Source organism: Bos indicus x Bos taurus, chromosome 17 (assembly GCF_003369695.1).
Source record: "Bos indicus x Bos taurus breed Angus x Brahman F1 hybrid chromosome 17, Bos_hybrid_MaternalHap_v2.0, whole genome shotgun sequence".
NCBI lineage: Eukaryota > Metazoa > Chordata > Mammalia > Artiodactyla > Bovidae > Bos > Bos indicus x Bos taurus.
In genome coordinates, this window is record NC_040092.1 from 67,907,051 (window position 1) to 67,917,076 (window position 10,026).

The following is a 10,026-nucleotide window of genomic DNA, read 5'->3' on the forward strand; positions in this document are numbered from 1 at the left end:
GAAACTGACACTGGGTGTTTCGGCAGGGATCGTCTTTGTGCCAAGGCCAGTCAAAACCTGAATAACGGTGTTTGCAACAAAAAGCTCACCCTCTTCACTTTCTCCAGAGTGGTGCATTTTCAGATTTCCCTGGCAGTCCAGTGGTTGGGAATCTGCTTGCCAATGCAGAGGACATGGGTTTGATCCCTGATCCAGGAAGATTCCACATGTCAAGGAGCAGCTGAGCCAGGGCACCGCAACTACTGAGCCTGGGTTCAGGAGTCTGTGCTCCACAAGAGAAGCCTCCGCACTGCAGTGAGGAGCAGCCCCGCTGCCTTAACTGGAGAAAGCCTGCAGAGCAACGAAGCCCACCACAGTCAAAAATGCGTAAGTAGTTTTTAAAATGGTCCATTTTCATTATTTTTATAAATCTGGCTTGAGAAATGTTAAAATGCTAATTGCTATTGGCTAGTTTTGTTGTTTGCTATCATACCCAGAGTATTTACCTTATTATTATGGAGTTAGCCAAAAAGTTCATTTGGGTTTTTCCGTAAGATCTAACAGAAAAACCCAATGAACTTTTTGACCGACCTAATGGCAGCTTAGTGCAAAGGGATTGTTCATAAACTAAATACAAACTCAGTTTTCCAGGGCAGCAAAAAAAGAAAAGCTTTCCAAATTGCTAAGTCATCAACATGGCTTTTCTCCCACCTTCATACACTCTACAAAGCCCTGTATGGGACATACACAACACACATACACACACACACACACACACACACACACACACACACACACACACACACACCATCGCATCCCGACACTGTTGGTTCGCTGGGTTTCTGTTTGGGGAATGCCCATACCGTGTGTGTTATGGTTTCAAATTACTGTTTGCTCTTCTAACTTCTTGGACGGTAAACAACTTGGAAACAGAACCGGTAGCCAAAGAAATTGGCATCTGACACCCTCTTTACCTTAATTCCTCTTACTGAGACACACACTTGATTTTGATGATGGGTAGTGGAAAGAAGTGATATACTTTCATGTTTTATTTTAAAGCTATTTTTTCCTCATAATTTGAATGTTATAACAGCTAGACATACATTTGTAATTAAAATCAACCAGTTTTCTAAGCACTGTACCAAATGTAAACTAAAAAAAAAGTCTAGCCGAAGGTTTTCTGGGTAAAAACTCAGTGATACCTGCAGCTTTTCTCTTACCTAAGTCTCCTTTTTCTTCCCTGTCTCCAAACACACACACACGTCTTAAAAAAGAGAAGATGGACACTTTGCTGTAAGGAAACATGGGCAGGTAGGGACAAGGGGCATCTGATTACATCAGTCGTACATTGGATAAGGACTGTCCATAATCTCTCCTACCCCCAAACAAACGAGGCACTGCTGTTGACAAAGTACCTGTATTTACCTCTGGCAAAGGAAAAGCCGTTAATGCTACCATGGATATCAATACCACGTGTGGAAACATTTTCTATTTACAACTTTCAGAGATCACTACTTAGCATCCAGAAACAAAGTTTCTCCCTCTTAAGGATCAGAACCTAGACATTATTTCCAATGTTTATAAAAGGCAACTTGCTATTCAAATTTAAGTCTTAGCCTACAAAAATAAAGCCTCATTTTGTCAGTTCCGAGTTGTTTGGAAAATTATAGTAATACAGTGTCTGCAGTTTGCCAATAAGGTATTGGATGCACATCTGCATTCATAGTGATGTTATAAATTCTGCTCATTTTATTCATTTTACACTTTCGTTTTCTGAAGGAAACAAGGTCTAGCGATTTCTCTTAGAAATGGCTGTTGCTAGAAGGGCTGGTGAGACTTTGCTTTTGTCTGCAAGTCTGTTTAACTACAGAGGTGGTAAGGTTTGTTTCTTTTTGCAGTTTCCAATTGTTAAGAGCAAAGATATAGCCCATAATCTACTGAACAACTAATTTCATCAAATACATGTTTTAAGAAGAGCAAAGATGAAGTAAATCTCAGTCTATATTAGAAAGGGAGAGGGAGAGAAAGATTTAAAAATTAATTTGCAGCCTCACTACTAAGCCAGAGGGGACTTGGTGTGTCACCGTGGTCCCCAGAGGACCACACTGCTTGAGCAGATAAGCCTGTCTCAGAACTGTGAAGTCTTCTTTAGATTGCATCCTGACATTTGCCTCATTTTGGTTTGAAAGTTTTCTTTCATGGCTTCCCAGGTGGCTCAGACAATAAAGAATCTGCCTGTAATACAGGAGACCTGGGTTCGATCCCTGGGTCAGGAAGATCCCCTGGAGAAGGGAATGGCAACCCACTCCAGTATTCTTGCCTGGAGAATCCTGTGGACCGAGGAGCCTGGTGGGCTGTGGTCCATGGGGTCACACTGAGCTGGGCATGACTGAGTGATTCAGCACCCACACAACGAGAGATCCAAATCCGAAATGCTCCGTGTAGGAGAAACTGAAAGCTTTTCAGGGCCGAGGAGCTGAGGCTGAAAGAAATACAATGATCTGGGCAAAGGAAATGAAGCCCTCAGGGAAGGACAGCCTAGGGAGAGGGAGGGAGAGCTGCAAACAGAATTCTTCAGTAGGGCTTGCAGCTGGCACCTAGGAAGCCACTCGGAGCCCCTGCCACGCTCCCAGGAGGCCCAGCTGGCCTGGAGAGGTGCGGGCTGACCACGGCCCAGGAGCCCAGAAGTAGCAGCAGCAGCAGCAACCTCCTGGCCACAAACTCCAGGAGCTGCGCTGACTTTGGGCAGCCTGGCTTCAAGAGGCTTTCTGGCCTCCCCGCAGAGTGGCTGGCACATTGCTGGGAAACAGATGAACTGCAGATCTTAACTCCTGAGCACAGTCTTAGGTGAGATGAAGGTGTGGCTCACAATGAATGAAGGATAAATTGCCCTCTGGATTTGCAGCCTCAGATCCAACCCACTGGGACATTAGAGTGAGAACTGTGTTCTGCTCTATTCAAGGGCGTTTTGGCTGCCTCATATGCACAACTCAGAAAAGAAGAATGAAAATAAATGTGTTTCTTTCAGGGTCAGCACACAGTGCTGCTCAAGGGAAATGGGAGGGAATCAAGGTGGCGGAGTACAAGGACGTGGAATTCACCTCCTCCTGCAGATACATCAAAAATGCATCTCTATACAAACTGAGTGAAATGGGGTGCTTCACGCTGCAGAAGACGAAGGAAGGATGCTGCCGACGTGTCAGACAGAAGATGGCCATCTCCCCCCTGCAGGCACCTATGCAAACCTACAGAAGGTTTCAAAAGGGTGGGTGATGGGATGGAAATCAGGCTTTGAAAAACACTGACCTGACAGCAGAGTCAGGAGGAGAGGCAGAGAGACTGCTGAAGCAGTGGGTGCAGGAGTCCAGGTTTCAATTATCCAAGCTGCAAAATAGAAAAGGTAGGATTTCTAGGAAGGTTGTGAGAATCAAGCGTGATGCCTGAAACACAGCCAACAGCAAAGAAACCACCGCCTCCTTCCTCTCACGGGGCTGGGATAGTGGCGGTGCATACAAAGTACAGATGGAGTAGATACCACTTGGTAAAGAACGACAAATGTGCAAATACTTGGATATTAAAAATGTGAAAGAGAAAAAGAACCCAGAGGAAAACTGGGATTTTAAATTTTAAAAATCTGGACTTGGGATTTCCCTGGAGGTCCACTGGTTACTGACTTGGCCTTCCAATGCAGGGGACGCAGGCTCGATCCTTTGTCGGGGAACTAAGATCCCACATGCCTTGTGGCCAAAAAACCAAGACATAAAACAAAAGCAATATTGTAACTCATTCAATAAAGACTTTAAGAAAATGGTCCACAACAAAAAAATATTTTTTTTAAAAATCAGGTCTTAAATAAGGGGTGCAGATGGAAGAGTACTAGTATTGAGAGACAGATGAGTTGACTTTTGGACAAGGAATTTGGACTTGAACCATTACAGGGACAGAGTATGGATACAGAGGTGAAGTCAGAGGTGAACTCACCTCAGAGCTCACTCTCCTGCCTCTCAGTTTCCCCAGACACTCCCTGGGACACCAAGCTGGGTTGCGTTTGTAAGTCTTAACTGTTCTTCTTTTAAAAGCTCCCTGGGGAGTTGTATATCCAAGCTTCAGGCCCTACAAATTCTGGACCCCTGTGGGTTGAAGTCAGAAGGCAGTACCCATGGGATAAGGGGAAATAAAGAGCTAGAAGAATCCAGTTACTGTCCTCAGAGGACAAGAAGGGTCAGTAAAGAGACAGACAGAAGGCCTGCAGTCAGGATGCTGCAAGGACATCAAAGGGCTGAAGGACTGAGGATGGGTCACTGGACTTGACCCTGCAAAAAAAGTGACTGATTTTAGAATGCACACTCAGTACATTGTGAGGAAGGGGGCTTGCTGAGCAAGAAGTGTCTGTAGATGCCTCATCTGGCAAGGTTAACATAAAAGAAGAGGATGCCATTAGCGCCTCACTTTGCTATTCTGTAATTTAACTTTTGGGCTTCCCTGGTAGCTCAGATGGTAAAGCATCTGCCTACAAGGCAGGATACCCGGGTTTGATCCTGGGGTCGGGAAGATCCCCTGGAGAAGGAAATGGCAACCCACTCCAGTATTCCTGCCTGGAGATTCTCATGGATGGAGGAGCCTGGTGGGCTACAGTCCGTGGGTTCGCAAACAGTCAGACACGACTGAGCGACTTCACTTTAACTTTTGCCTCTGCCGTCAGTATTCCTCTGAGGCCATCTCTTCTGTAACAGACACTCCGCACCCCTTGAGATTTTCCATGGTCTTCCCTGGATCTACTTTTCTTGATGGTAGTGTAAGCCTGCTGGGCAGGATTTTGTTTGGGGGTGGGGGGTTGTTTGTTCTCGGTTTTATCCTAATAGCTTCTCGTTTTCTATCCACTTGGAGGCCGGGAATTCTGTCCTGGGAATTCAGGGGCTGTGGACCAGGGCACAAAGGCGGAAGTCCTCAGGCACCAGAAGCTGGATAAGCCCTGGTCTGCTATCTGCGAGCACAGAGCCAAAGGTAGCAATGACTTCATCCTCGCAGAGGGCACCTCCCCACCCCTGCAGCTGATTTCCCATCAGCCGCTTCGCTCGGGATGGGTTTTCTTTGATTACTCCTTTCTCACTGCCTGGCTCACAAGTCACTTTGAAAAAAGATGCAATTAAACCGTTCCCGGGTTTCCTCCTGTGAGGGGCCTTTCCCAGACAGCTCTGTTTATTCAATCAGTCCTGGGATGGACTTTTTCTTTTATATATAACTGAAAGGTTTCTCTTACCACTATCGTTGAGGAGATAAAAAAAAAAAAAGTAACAAACTTACCGGATGACACGGGCCAGGGAGAAGCTGATTTGGGAAGCTACGGCCCGGCTGGGACTCGGCCACGCAGGCTGGGACAGTTCACCCCAGTGCTGACTCCTGCTCCCGGTAGAAACGAGTGTGTTGGGCAGAGGGAGGCCTGGCACGCGTTTGTGTGTGCGCGCGGGGTTTGAGCGTGCATGAATGTGCTAATATGCGTGTGCGCGCGCGTGTGCACTGGCAATGGCGTTGGGGAGGCTGTCGCAGAGGCTCCTTTGTGGAGCCACTTGCGGGTTCAGAACCAGCTCGGCGCCTCCCTTTGCTGGTTCCAGGAGGACACCTGGTTCTTCTGCACAGTCCGTACCTCTCTGTCCCCTGCCGCCCCTCGACTTTCCTCGGTGGCCGCTCTGCGCCAGCCTTCGGGTGCTGGCAACCACGCCCCCGGGGTCCCGCGCAGGTGAACGCGGCAGCACCGGCGTGGGCGCTCCCGGAGTGAGGGCGGAAGGGCCGAGCAGGAAAGGGCGTGCTGCCCTTTGCAGCTGGCGCTGAGAGCAGCCTGGTCTGCAGCATTGTTACCTGAGGCAGCGGCCGCGCCCCGCCCCGCGCCGCCCTGCCCCCTCGCGGTCCCGAGCTGACGCGGCTGCAGCAGCCGGGAGAAGGCAGCGGCGCCGGGAGACCGCGGACGGCTGGGAGAAGAGCGCGCACTGGGAGCTCCGGCCGCGGGTAAGTGAGCAGTGCGGCCCCGGCGGAGCTATCGCTGCTCGAGAGTACCCGGAGACGGAGAGTCCTCCACTCCGGAGGAGCGGATCAGCCCGGACCCGGTGCTGGGGCGCCGAGTCTCGGCTGTCTTCGAGCTTCACCGGGAAGGCTGGGGAGGTTTGAGCTCTCTCGACCTGGTGGCTGCAGTCGCCAGGCCGCAGAGGACAGCGATCGACCCCTTGAGGGGAAGACGCTCCGGTCTGGACGCGCGTACGTAGAACCAGATAGGTCCCTGGCGGCCTCCGGGTTAAACCTCGGCTGGCTGATTGAGCTTTAGCTGCGAGGACTCGGATAAACTGCGCTCCCACTGGATCCCCGCCCATCCAAGAGCGCGCAGCGAGGGGCGCCGCGCCGGCTCCCTGGCCAGCTGGGAGCCACGACTCGCCCCTCCTGCCAGTGGGTGCGGGGCTGGCCAGAACGGCGTCCGAGTGATGCGGGCCGACGACAAAGCGGCACTCGCACTGGCACGTCCACTCGGCCCGTGCGAAGTTCAGGTTGGAAGTTGAACCCTGCGCTCGTCGAAGTTGAGGGAGGAAGGGGTGGGCTGGCGGGTCACCTCCAGCCGCCGCGGTGCCCCAGCTCAGGGACCCGGGGCTGCCGGTTTAATCCCCTGACCAAACACCAGGCGTCTCCCGTCTGTTCTCCTCGCCGGCTCTGCCCCGCTCCCTTTGGCCGCTCCGCACTGCGGCCGCGAGGCTCTCTCCCCCGCGCCCGGGACTAGGACCCCGGACCTGGGGAAGCGTCTCCGCTGAGATTCGAGGAGCTGGCGGAACCCGCAAGCCGGGAGACCCCTTCCTTTAGCGTCAAGCCCAGTGACACCTCCCCTAGTGAGCGAGCCCCCAACTCGGCTTGGGGGAACCAGGCTCGGCGGGGGCCCCGGAGGCGCGGGGCTGAGTCGCCGACCCTAGCGGGGCCAGGGAGGGGCGCGTCGGTGCGGCTGCTGCTCCAGGACCTTCTGCCGGAGGACTCTCGCCCGGCGCTGCCGGGAGGCGCAGGGTCTGGCCGGGTCCCGGCGTCCGCCCGACGGGCCCGCGTGTCCCAGCGTCGAGGGCGGCCGGGCCTCCCCGGCGCGCGCCCCGGGCCCGCCGCGGAGCCTGCGCGGCGCGTGTGGGCGTCTATCTGGGCCGCGCACCGGCGCCCTCTCCCTCACCCTCCCGCCGCCGCCCAGATAAGGACGCGCAGGCGCCGGCGGCCCAACCGGCACTGGCCAAACGGGGCTCCCCGGGGACTCGGGCGGAGGCAGCGCCCTCGGAGCCTTTCGTGCGGCCGGGCCGGTGGCGCTTCGGTGAGTGGCTGGGTTGGGACACGAGCCGGGGGTTGGGGATGGAAGGACGCGGTGGACCGCTTGCCAGTGCAGAGACCTGGGGAACTGCTGGGCCTCCAGAAAGAAATCGGGTCCCGGTGTCCCCCATGCCGACTCCTCGGGAGTCCATTTTCAAACAGCTGTTTGCATAGAAACTGCCCCTGGGGTTTGACTGTCTGTGACCCCCTCTCTCCTGACCCATGGTTGTCTTCCTGGAATGAATCGCGAGCGCTTTTTTCTCTTTAGAGCATCCTTTGGCGCCTGTGTGCTTTTTTTCCCCCCCTCTTGGTTTGGGGACATTGAGAGAAGCTGAAAATGTACCTTGAAAACGCAGGCGTTTTTATCTCTGCTCCCAGGGTGTCGCGCTCAGGGGTGTCTGTGGATTGTTGTGCGACAGCGGATTAACTGCGGGGACTGAAAGCATCTTGGGTTTTTCACTGCAGGTGAAAGTGCCAAGGTGAAGACCTGGTTGGGTGTTGCCAGCTCTGGTTCCACTGTGTGGTTGACGTTTTGTGTTCAATAGTCAAGAAAGGTTTTGAAAGATAGGTGATGGGGGGAGGCGTTTTCCCAGTAAGTTGGTGGAAGCAAACATTCCGTGTTTTAGAATTGACTGCTCCTTCCCCACCCTCTCCTCTCTCCCCAAATAAAACAGAGCTGTGGGTTCCTCTGCCTCTTCTCTCCACACCGGGCTTGCTCTGCCCCCGTTTGTCATCAGAAGGGTGTGGGCCAGCCTTTCCTGCTCCCACCTCATCTGTGACACAAGTCAGGAATCAGAGGGAGAGGTTTTTCTGGTAGGTTTCCCCTGGCGTTTACTTTTGCTTTTTGTTGACCTAGCGGGTGAGTGATCAGCTGAGCAACAGGGCCCTACTAACCTTCTTTCAGGAAAGCTCTGAGCCCCGAAGGAGCTTTCAGGAACACGTTTTCCTCCTAAATACACTGTGAAATGAAATATACTTATTCTTTTCTTCCCTGCCACCCACTCCCTTCAAGAGCTTCAACACTGTTTCTGACACCAAGAGCAAAGGCAAGAGTCGGGCTCCTTTGAAGACCCTTATAAACATTCTCATTCTAAGACTTTTTGCTTACTGATCAGCTCAAATGTCCCCTTATTAAAAACCCATAGTTGGGAGATGTTCAGCTGAGCTACAGCCTCCCCAGGAGAGACCTCCACTCGGATTTACCCCCAGTGGGTCCTGATTAGCAGTCAGGGGACTTGAAGAGAAGTTCTCATCTTCAGAGACTGATTGTGACACCTCTATGATTTACTCAGGGCTGGGCATTTGTCAACCTTAGCAGCCGTCCCCCCTGCTGCTGAGGTCCCCAACCTGTAGGTAAGATGTTAAATACAAGCCTGTCTCTCTTTGCCCTGGGGGAGATTGATGAGACACTTGACATTTTCCAGATAGAGCCCAAAGCTCATTCCATTGTCAGGAAGGCAGCCGCCCACTGTGTGAAGCAGTCTGCTTCGGGGCTGCTTCGTCACCTGTGTTCTCGCAGGCTTGGAGAGTACACCTTTGCATCTTCACTGCGGACAAGCTTTAATCTGGCACTTTGTGTGTCCTCTGTTTTAATATCTCATGGGACTGTGGAAAGGGTTAGAATGTCTGTCTGCACTTTCTTTTTCCTGCCATCTCTTTGACATTGGAAATCCTGGCCCAAGGGGGAAGCCCTGTCAAAGCCCCATTGAGGCTTCTAGTAAAAGCATTAGCATCTTAGCTAATCATTGCTGGAGAACTCATTCATTAGAAGCTGTTGGGGGCCTAGGATCCTTGTATGTTACCCTGGGAAAAAATTAGCCAGACAACATACCAGGCACAATGTTGTAAATTTTCTTTTGTTCCTTTAACTTTCTAAAATAGCATTCTTTCTCAAGACAGAATAGTGGTTAGAATCCTGCCCATGCAAAACCAGCTCGTGTCACTTTTTACTTTGACAAGCTTTAAGCTTGTATTTCCTCTGCAGAAAAGGCTGTACTCAAAAGAACCTATATGCTTAGGGGCTTTGGTATTAGGAGACAGTGTTGTTGCACGACCTTTGAGGGCATAGTCTTTCTCACTCTTTATTAGTATCTTCACATTTGCTATGGGAGGTTTAATGGCACAGCTGTGCATATACTAACACAGCGCCGAATGAGTTACTTCTTTCTAGGATGGGGACGTTTTTAGCTCATCACCATTCTTAACAGGGATAATCTATAAACAAGTCAGCATATCTGGAATTGGAGGTGAATTGGAGGATTAGCAATTCTTCTATATATGAGATATTTCGTGTACAGAAGTATTTTAAAATATGTAAGGATAAACTGCCAAGATTACCTGTAGAGTCTTGAGAGAAGAAGAGTTCAAATATAACTATAAACTGTAATTGACAATGAGTCATTTGCTTTAGGGGTGCCAACTATGAAAACAGCCTAGTTACGCCCCTAATGATAATTATGAAAATTCCTTCTGAAAGCTGGTTGCATCTCTAGTGAGTTGTAAGTTGGCTTGGATAAATATTTTCAGTTTTACTTTCTAAAACATTATGCCATGATGACACTTCGCACAACAATGTGAATGTACTTAATGCCACTGATGTGCACTTCAGTTCAGTTCAGTTCAGTTCAGTCGCTCAGTCGTGTCCGACTCTTTGCGACCCCATGAATCACAGCACGCCAGGCCTCCCTGTCCATCACCAACTCCCGGAGTTCACTCAGACTCATGTCC

The 10,026-nt window shown here is 51.0% G+C and overlaps 1 protein-coding gene and 1 long non-coding RNA gene across 3 annotated transcripts in view; one reads left to right on the forward strand and one right to left on the reverse strand.

The window, feature by feature from the left end:
- Window positions 1–212: 212 nt before the first annotated feature.
- LOC113875070 lies at window positions 213–5,373 on the reverse strand. The gene is made up of 3 exons (XR_003506143.1): window positions 5,284–5,373; window positions 3,286–3,363; window positions 213–330 (listed from the first exon to the last, which is right to left on the reverse strand). It is a non-coding gene; the product is annotated as an uncharacterized LOC113875070 (long non-coding RNA).
- Window positions 5,374–5,895: 522 nt separating this feature from the next.
- Window positions 5,896–10,026, forward strand: part of FHDC1 (FH2 domain containing 1) — a 40,644-nt gene continuing 36,513 nt past the window's right edge. The window contains exon 1 of one of the 2 annotated variants that reach the window (XM_027513470.1): window positions 5,896–5,982. The gene's annotated coding sequence lies outside the window, so the exon portion shown is untranslated. Of the gene's footprint in view, window positions 5,983–7,190; window positions 7,304–10,026 lie in introns of those variants that run through there. The other variant, XM_027513471.1, reaches the window with a different exon arrangement.